Genomic DNA, 10,761 nt, shown 5'->3' with positions numbered 1-10,761 from the left:
TGAGAGTGTAGCCGGATAAAGTATTCTTGGTGAGGCATTCATTTCATTGACTTCTTTCACTATATCCTACCATTGTCTCCGGGCTTGGAGGGTTTCCTCTGATAGGTCTGCTGTAAATCTAAGGGGTACTTCTTTGTATGTGATTTTCTTCTTTGACCTTGCTGCTTGCAGTATTGCGTCTCGACAGCATTCATCATTCTGAGTATGATATGCCTTGGAGTGTTTTTATTAAGGTCTCTTTTAGCTGGTACCCTTCTGGCTCCTTGGATATAGATGTCTGCATTCTTTAACTCTGGGAATTTTTCAGCAATGATTTCTTTCACTGTGGCTTTTTCATTGAGGTTGCCTCCCTGTCCTTCTGGTACTCGATGATTCTAATGTTGTTCCTCTTGGCATCATCCCCTAGGTCTCTGATTCTCCTTAGAGCTATTTTTAGGTCTTTTCCCATTGTTTGTTGTTCCCTATTCGATTTCTGTTGCTCATCTTCAAGCTCACTGATCCTGTCATCAGCTGTATTCATTCTACTGCTGAGGGAAGCCACTAAGTTTTTAATTTTGTCTACCGAATCCTTTATTTGTGACACTGCTTTTTGTAGCTTTTTTATTTTTCTCTCATTTCTACCTGTATTTTCTTGACTATCCATTCTACTGTTTCTTTCATTTTTTACCCTTTAATTTTCTGTATGTCTCCTCCATAGATTCTTTGAGTAGTTCCTTGAACATCCTCCGCATTTCATCTCAGAATTCTTTATCAGAGAGAGCATATTTGTGGATAACCCTGGTTGAGGATTGGGACTCTTTTCTTCATCTTCTCCTTTTAGTGGAGATTTGCGCTGTTTATTTATGTTGTTTTGGTTGTCTAAAGGTAAAACCTTGAAATTCACTTAGCACTGTTCCCTTTTATCGTGGGAAAAGATTCTGGATAAGGTTCTTCGATAGTGGTCACCTTTCTCCCTTTCTAGAATCTGACCTTCATCCCGAGCATTATTCATTATTATTCTTTGGCTTATGACGGGCATCTAGTGAAGTGTTGGAGGAGGTGACCTTTAATATTGGGCTTGTACAACTTCTCACATACTGGTCTTTTATTAGAATTGGAATAGGCCAGTGGATTATCATTGTATTGTAGTTGAGGTGGCCAAGATTTTTTCCACGAATAGGTGATAAAGGCTGGGATGTGAGTGGAGAGTGCTGAGAGTGGGAAATATAACTGCGGCCATGTGATTAGCTGCCCGCCTAGGAAAAGGCCACGTTGGAGAAGGCCTGCCCACTTTCGGGGAGGCCATGCCCCCTATGTGGAGGCCATGCCACCAGTCTGTCCTAGGGAAGCACTGACCTAGGATCCTAAAGAGGAGGGCGGGGCCCTGAAGAGGTGGGTGGGAGGTCTAGTTGCAGGTGTTCCCCCCAAATCTTCTCTGGATGCCCAGTGGTGTGGGTCTGGTGCTGTGGGAAAAGGGGCCAGCACATGGACCGCGGGAAAGGGATGCCCTTCAATTGTTGTATTCTTAAGCAGTATTTTTCCTACTTATGCCATATCTAAAGCTACAGGGCAACTCTTGTTTGGTTATTGAGTTTCAGAATGTGGGGATATAATAAGTATAAACATTTTCTTCATAAGTAAAATTATAAAGGAAATTTGAGAAGCTGATATGCTTAAGAAAGCTTGCTGCATTGTTAGGGCCATAATTGCTCTTGTATATAGACTACTCGGCGATGAAGGAAGAAGATTCTTTGAGAAACAATAATTGAGTTTCATGCTTCTTCCTACAGTGTTCCTCAGAGAAGAGAGTTAAGGGGCTCAAGGACTAGGAAGAAGTTGAATACCCCTGCACTTCCACTGAATCCTGATCTGACACAGAAGAAATCAGTAAACAGGAGTTGGTACACGTTTGAGGTCTGTTTCATTTTCTTCATGGTGAAACTGAAGGACCAACCCTCCCTCCCAGAATGGTACAGAATATGCCTGTATTGTTGAAGAGGAACACTAGTTCCTCAACTTCACAAAAACAATGTGTTCTGTGATGTATGCAAAATGTTTCAGTATAAAAGAGCTCTTTGTTCAGTGTGATATAATCTGCCTGCTCTAGGCGATCTTCTTTCTGATCCTGGGAAGTTCCAAAGGAGAGTTTATCAGTTTTCATATGTGCCAGTCACATTATCTTAATAGACCAGTGTAAATAACTTGCCTGGTTTTGAGAATGACATTTTTGTAATCCACTTATTTGGAAACAAGTTCTTTCATCAATATTCTATGATAATTTCTTTCTGTGCCAGGAGATTATCTCCTTCTATCATCATAGGCCATTTGATAAGCACTTGTCATTGCAAGTGGGCATCACTTTCTACTAAGTAACCGCGGTGACACTTAAGGAATGAGGGATGAGTTCTTTTCTTTACAAGGTGTTAAAAAAAAGGGTTGAAAAGCCCCCTTTGTAGCAGCTTGCATTAACAGGAGCTATCATTTATTGGATGACTTAAATGTCAGACACTATGCTTAATACCTCACTTTTCACTTAATTTCATTTCTTTGTTATAACTGCACAAGATGAGAAGTGCTAAGGGTAATATTTTTAGAAATATATTTAGAAGTTCAAAAATAGTCACTTAATTACCTTACAATTGATTTGCCCTTCTTTATATCACCTGCATATTATTAAAAAATCAGAAAAGTTCAAGTGGAAATTGAATTGATTCTCATTTGGGAAAATTTATCTCAACATAACACCATAATTTAAATATATTCTTGGGTCTAGAGAGATAGTATAGAGGGTAAAGGATTTGCCTTGATGTAGCCGACCTGGGTTGATACCCGGCACCACATATGGTCCACTGAAGCATGCCAGGAGTGAACACAGAGTCAGGAGTAAGTTCTGAACACTTCTGAGTGGGCCCCAAAAAGAAAACAAATGATCAAAAAAAAAAAAAAAAAAAAAAAAAAAAAAAAGAAAACAAATGATCAAAACCCAGCTACCATAAGCACCTGTATATTTCTCCAGCACAACTGTAAACTACATGGATACTTTAATATAATATACTACCAAAGTGTTCTGGCAAGCTGAACATGTACTGTCATATTGGGTTTTCTTTGGTATGGCTGTCCCATTTGGGTGCATGTGTGCAGGATTTCTGTGAAATGATTTCATTCTGAGTTCTGATAGCATATTAGTTCCATGATTCTTTTCCATGATCTCACCTCAACCTATTTAGCTTTTGCCTTGCTTTAAAAGTTCAGTTCACACAACACTATCAGAATCACGGTCATGGTCACTGTCCTCCCGTTGTTCATCGATTTGCTCGAGCGGGCCCAGTAACGTCTCCATTATGAGACTTGTTGTTACTGTGTTTGGCATATCGAATACGTCATGGGTAGCTTTCCTGGCTCTGCCATGCGGGCGAGATACTCTCGGTAGCTTGCCGGGCTCTCCGAGAGGGGTGGAGGAATCGAACTCGGGTTGGCCATGTTGGCTGCGTGCAAGGCAAATGTCCTACCCGCTGTGCTATCACTCCAGTCCAATATCAGAATACTTATATTTATTTCTTCTTTTTTTGGTCAATATTTTCCTGTCTTTTGATGAAATTTTACCCAAGTCAGTATTGGACTCAATTTGCCTCCCATTGATTAGTTTGTTTCTATATTACAGGATGTCATGGTTAGAGCTCCATTACCGTAGCTCCCCTCATATCCGTGATTCTTTATAAGTGACTTTTTTCTACTTCTTCCAACAAGAGAAATTAATTTATGAATTATAATATAACTTCTAAAATTATATAGACAAAAAGCTACAGAGCTTAAGCAATGTACTGAGCAGTGAAGCTATTTAATACTGGATTTGTGCTTAAATAAGAAAGACTAAAAGGAAGGTGGACACAGGATTCATTAAAAAATTAATTTTAGGATACCAAAATGTTTAAATGGTTTCTTTTGGTTTATAGCTTTTTAATCTACTTATAGTGAGTCAGTTGATAAAATGATTAATTTTAAAGCCCAAGAATGTTGATTAAATCATTAATCACCATGTAACAAATTAGCTTATTCCTTAAAAATTTTAAAAAAAGTGTGTGTTAGTTTGTGTTGTCTATTTTCCAACCGATTGCTGCCTCTGCATGAAAAAAACAACACCTTAGGTGTGAAATATTAGCACAAAATATCACAGTAACTTGGTAAAATGTTATTTTTTACCCAAACACTTGTACCCAAAGTGTTTCAGCCAACAGTTCTACTGTTTTAAAAGATCTCATTTTCCTCAGTAGTTAATGTTCATTGTAATTTACTTTTATTCTTTTAAAAAAGGTTATTTCTATGGGTTAACATAAACATGGGCATTTTTACTAATGCATAGAACTGTCAAACAGAAGAAGCAAATCATTGGAATAGAAATGCTTTGTGTCTTAGAAGCTTTGTGCAGATTTGTTCTTTGAAATGACAGCTTAGATGTTTGCATGATATTAAAAAAGTATATATAGACATATATATGTCTGTATATATATAAAAAAATAGAAAGTACTACAAAACGGAAGTAGACACTTTCATTAAATTAAAATTTTTGTAAACACTATTATGTATCTAAAATAAAACGTAATTTGATATTTTTAATTTTCTGATAATGTACACATTAATTTTATTAGAAAGACATATTTTAGTTTAAAAATCAAGATAAAAATAGAGGTTCTTCCTTATACTAAGTGTAATTATGTGTTATTTGAGAAAAATGTTTTATAAGATTCTTCCAGAAGAGTAAAATACTGTACTGAACGAGAGATGCAGACAGCACAGCCTGAAAATTTGTTTTATTTCAATAAAAAAATCATAAAAGAATCCATTGACTTTAACTAAAAAGGGATTTATAGTATTTTCTTTATAACAAACTCGATACAGTGAACTTACCAAATACTTTGTTTGAGGGAACTTCCTGTCTTTTTCAAGCATTAAAATGTAAATACCCCAAGAGTGATAAATGTGATTGCTCTTATTTTATAGACTTGGAACAGATTGAAAGAAACATCTTCACATTTTTATGAACAAAGTCTACTTTGCAAATCTACTGCCTAGGGTTCTGCTAATTTTCCAAAATGGCACCTTACCATGACTTTGTAAAATTTCTGTGCATATTAATGAAGTGAGTTATAATGTTCACAGGGAGACTGTAGTGTGATGTAGAATTATGAAGGTGACATGTTGGCAGGTTGCAGAATTAGCTATTGAACTGACCCTTAGGATATAGAAAATCGTTCAAACTATTGTTTAAAAATTTGTGTCAAAGGAGCTTTATTTTTGTGTGCAATTTTTAGTTAACGAATTCTGTGTACTTTTGGTATCTTCAGGCAGAAGGGATGCTTGGTTATTTAGCTGTATTGAGTGCATGGGTAGAACTAAAAAGGACAGCCTCAGGGAGGTGTTTCTGCATCAGGCTAGAGAGATCTTACAAGGGTTTGTTTACGTACTAACCTTGCATGTGTCCAATTCCAGTATTATCAATGGCACTTCATGGTCTCTCAAGCATCTCCAGGAACATTTTCTGAGTAGAGAAACAGTAGAAGAGATGTGGCCCCCAAATACCATCTCCTAATCAATTAAGAGAATAAATCTAGTAGAAACATTGCAAAGGGACTGCAGTAATTAGAAACGTCTTTGCAAACTGCCTAAAACTGTAGAAATCTGAGAACTTAATAATCCAACGTTTTTGAATTTGTAATAGAAGTATTCCATAAAATGTTGAATGTAAGCTATTTTAAAAATAATATTATTTTAAAACCACTGGGTGGGACAAAAACAACCTTCCAAAAACAGTTTTAGTATAGTTAAAAAAAAAAAGAAAAAAGAAAAAAACAATCAAAATAACTTTAGGCTAAAAGGATACTCTATCAAATGGGGCAAAAATATTTGCATATGATACATCAGAACACTTGGTAAATATCCAAAATTTATAAAGCACTCATAAACTTAAAAACTTAGTACAAAGAAACTAATAACACATCACGATGGGGAGAGGAGATAGACAACATATAAACATAAAAAAGCATAAAAATATTGATTGACACTAAATACATATCAAAATGATAATTATTCCATGCAGAGTGGGAATTGTATTATATAAATAGTATTATGTAAATAATATTAATGTATCTTTTTTACATAAAAGACTGAAAAGAGTCAGTGTTGGTGGGGATGTGATTAAAAGGGAACCCTCATTCATTATTGGTTGGAACGTTGTCTGATTCAGGTTCTATGCTAAACTGTATGGAGATACTAAAAAAACAAGTATAGAGCTCCATATGACCCAACAATTTTACTACTTGGCTATACTCCCTCTACACAAAAACATCAATTTGAAAAACTAAAGCAAACCTCTGTTTACTGCAGCACAAAGTACAATAGATAGGACGTAGATAAACCCCAAAACTTCAATGGCAGATGAATGCATCAATGGAGTCATAGTACATTTTCATAGTGGAAAACTGTGCATTCATAAGAAAAGATAAAATCATGCAACTTGTTGCATATTGAATGGTACAGGAGGCTCTCAGGTACAGGAGGCAAAGAAGTCAGAGAAGAAAGAAAAATGATGGGCAATCTCATTCATTTGTGATATCACTTGATCACTTGATCCCCCGTTATTCATCGACTTACTCGAGCGGGTGCCAGTAACGTCTCCATTCTTTCCTGTTGTGTGCTAGCGTAGCCCAATGGCATTTGTTCGTTCTAGGAACATGCAGAGCCTCAAACCGATCATTCAGGGTCTTGACGATGAGCTCTCGTTCCATTTAAATGAAGAGAACTCCCAGAACGACCACCAACTGGGAACTCTTTGGCCCTATTGTGGCAACATGGGAAGATGCCCTCATTGACAACTTTGATGAGGAATACAATTGAATGATTCAGCACTTCCATGATTGTGCAAGGAACGCCAAGAGAGATAACCACAAAAAACTGCCTTTCTTCGAACACTCTTGAAGTTATTCGCTTGGCACATGCCTCAGGCAACCGCAAGCGAACGTACGAGCTGGCAAAGCTGGCAAGTTTCCGGGAGCTTGGTCCCACACACCTGGGATCCTCTGCCAGTTCTTTTATGCATGAGGCTCATCCAAGTGTGTGGAGAGTGGTCCCAGCATGACCTTGGCTGGGGCCCGGAGGTCTTCAGCTGTTGGGCCCTGGTGAGGACAGTCAGGCACAGGGTAGGAGACTCTGCCTTGTTCTCTCCCGGGAGCTTGGTGTGATAATCTCTGGATCCTGGCCGTTTTGGGGATGCAAAGTTTATGAAGAAAACTTCCATTTAAATATTTGTGATAATCGTAGGAAAAAAAGACAAAAAATTGGAAAATATAAAATGATGATAAACACTTGGTATTAGATTATAGCACTAAAATGCTAGTTAAGGGGTCAGTGAGTGGTTGAGAAAGATGAGTTAGATGGGATGTGATATAGAGAAATTCAAGGGTCTTGAGATCTTTGGACACGGAGGTGTCACCTTGTGTTAACATTTATTGCAAACATGTTACTCAAACTATACCAATTAAATAGTTTGCCAAAAGGTAGGTGGGTGGTATGTGGGATAGGACCTTCAGACAATGGTGTAGGGATGCTGATATTGGTGGTGGGTGTGAGTTGAAATATTGCATACCTGGACCTGCTGTATTAACTAGAATGTCTAAATAAATTTAGAGGGAAAAATTATATAGAATTATTTTATCATAAATTTGGAATCACACTGGGTGTATGAATTCAAATAGTATAGTTCTCTAGAGAATATAAAAAAAAAGACAAACCTGATTATTCAGTTTGATATTTGCATATTTACTTACAAGTTAAAATCTATTTGAAACCTCAAAGTCAATACTGATTGTATTTTCATGAGTTATTCATGAGCATGCTTAGAGCAGTGAAAACTTTTGTTCATCAACATGCACCTTTCTAGCTAAAGTTGAAAGATGACACCCTACCTTTTTATTTAATTTATATTGTAAACGAATGATCTCCCCCCCCCCCCCCCATCATTTAGTGTTAGGTGCTTTGCAAACTTATCTTTTTCTAGGCTGCACTATTTTTCTCTTAATTTGTATTTTTTTAAAATTTTTTTTGCAGGGGTTTGTTTTGGCTTTTTGGGTCACACTCAGCGATGCTCAGGGGTTGCCCTTGGCTTTGCACTAAAGAATTACTTCTGCCGGTATTGGGGGGAGCACTATATGGGGTGCCGAGGATGAAACCTGGGTTGGCGACAAGCAAGGCAAATGCCTACCCGCTGTGCTCTTATTCCAGATTCCTTTTTCTCTTAATTTTTCACTTATTCCGTTATAAATTGTTTACGATATTATGGGAGTTAAGGGAGTCAGCTTCACACATTTTCATGCATATAGTTCTCAACACTCTTACCACAAAATTCCCAGTGCTGTTCCAGAACCAGAAAAACCCTCTACTCATTTTTTCCATTCAGTTCCCTTTCCTTTTGGTAACTGCTATTGGTTTCATTGAGGGTGCGAGTCAATGTTGCATTCATCAGTTTAACTTAGTATAGTGCAGATCCGTTCAGTTTTTCTTAGCAGATGTAAGTTTATTCTTTATTCAATCATTTGGTAATGGACATTTAAAATTATTTTAGTTATTGTGAATAATGCTGATATGAACATAGGGTGCAAATAGCATATCAAATTAGCTTTTATAATACCCTTTGGATAACTTCCTGAGGTGGTATTGAATCACATTTTCATTTTTAATTTTTAAGGAATTTCTCTACTTTTTTCTACAGATGTTCATAGTTTTTTTCTTCCCCCCACAAATTGTTGCTAATCATTTAGGCTATTTTCACTGTTACAAGGTCATTGTGGGTCCAATCTGCATTTCCTTAAAATTAAATGATTTTGAGCACTTTTTCATCTGTTTGTGAACCAACTGTTGTCTCTATAGGAATACTGTCTTTCACATCTTTGACCCATTATTTTTTATTAAGCTACTTGTATTTTTAACAATAGTAAGTTTATATCTTTTAGATATTAGTCTCTTGTTAGATGTATGATGTACACATGTCTTTTCCCAATTTGTAGGTTGCATTTTTTGTAGTAATTTCTTCTTCTGTGAAAGGTTTTTTTTTAGTTGATAGAGTCCTGTGTGTTTATTTGTGCTGTTGTTTTCCTTGTCAGTAGAACTAAACTTTCAAATATATCTCCTTGAATATATTGCACAAATTCTTCTATGTGTTTTATGGTTTCAATCTAATCTTTAACATCACTTACTTAATCACTTAACTTCCCGTTAGTCGTCGATTTGCTCGAGCGGGCGCCAGTAACGTCTCCATTTGTCCCTGTCGCGTGCTAGTGTAGCCCAATGGCATCTCTTCGCTCCGGGAACATGGAGGGCCTCAAACCGATCGTTCATGATCTTGACAAAGAAGTCTGACCATCTGGTAGGTGGGCGGCCACGCGGTCTCTTGACATCCCGTGGAATCCAATCAGTAACAGCTCTAGTCCAACGGTCATCTTTAAATCTCATTACGTGACCAGCCCATCTGATTTTCGACACCTTGGCAAATGAGACAGCGTCCCTGATCCTTGATCGTCGACGGATGTCAGAACTCCGGATTCGTTCTCTCATTTGAGTGAAACGTGATATTCCAAGCATAGCTCTTTCTATTCTTCTTTGGGAGACCTGAATGGCGTTCTCATCTTGTTTGCGTAGGGCCCAGGTCTCTGAGGCATATGTTAATGCAGGAAGAACAGTGGAATCAAAGAGATGTGCCCGGAGCCGGAGGTTCTTCGTCCTCTTAGCTATTTCTTCGACGTTCTTGAAGGCGTTCCAAGCCGCTCTCTTCCTCCTGCGCAGCTCGGGTGCCAGGTCATTTGTCATGTTGACCTCTCGACCTAGGTACACATAGCTGTTGCATTCGGAGATGGTCGTTCCATTGAGAGCGAATGGGGCGTCAGGAACAAGGCTGTTTCTCATAAACATTGTCTTCGTAAGATTCAGCTGTAGTCCTACCTTTCCACACTCACGGTTAAAGTCGGCCAGCATTTGTGCCGCTTGGCTGATGTTTGGTGTTATTAAAACAATGTCATCAGCAAAGCGGAGGTGGTGTAGTTGCCGACCATCTATCTTCACTCCCATTCCTTCCCATTCCAGTCGTCGCATGATGTTCTCGAGGGTGGCACTGAAGAGTTTTGGTGAAATGGTATCACCCTGCCGCACCCCTCTCTTGACATCAACGATCACTTCTTTGTAGAATGGTGAGATCCTGGTAGTGAATCCGCAATACAGCTCACGGAGGATCCTGATGTATTGGGCTTGAATGCCCTGATTGGCTAGGGCTTCAATGACCGCTTCCGTCTCAACAGAATCAAAGGCCTTCTTTAAATCAATGAACGTTAAGCAGAGCGGCATCTTGAACTCCCGAGAAACCTCAATGAGTTTGGTTATCGTGTGGATATGGTCGATGGTGCTGAATCCTTTGCGGAACCCTGCTTGCTCACATGGTTGTCCTTCATCTAGTGTTCTGCCAATCCTATTCAGGATGACTCGAGTGAACAACTTGTAGATGACAGACAATAGGCAGATCGGGCGATAGTTGCCAATGTCATGGATGTCTCCCTTCTTGAACAGTAGTACGGTCCTGCTGGTTTTCCATTGAGATGGAACCTTGCATTCAGACAGGTAGCGAGTGAAGAGCCGAGCCAGTGTATTGATGAGTACTGACATACTGACATCTTTAACATATTTTGAGTAAAATTTTATTTATGATATTAAAAGTTCCTGTAGATTTTTCAGGTGTTTGTTTTG

Source organism: Sorex fumeus, unplaced genomic scaffold (assembly GCF_029834395.1).
Source record: "Sorex fumeus unplaced genomic scaffold, SorFum_2.1 ptg000034l, whole genome shotgun sequence".
NCBI classification, from domain to species: Eukaryota; Metazoa; Chordata; class Mammalia; order Eulipotyphla; family Soricidae; genus Sorex; species Sorex fumeus.
This window is presented reverse-complemented; position numbering follows the sequence as displayed.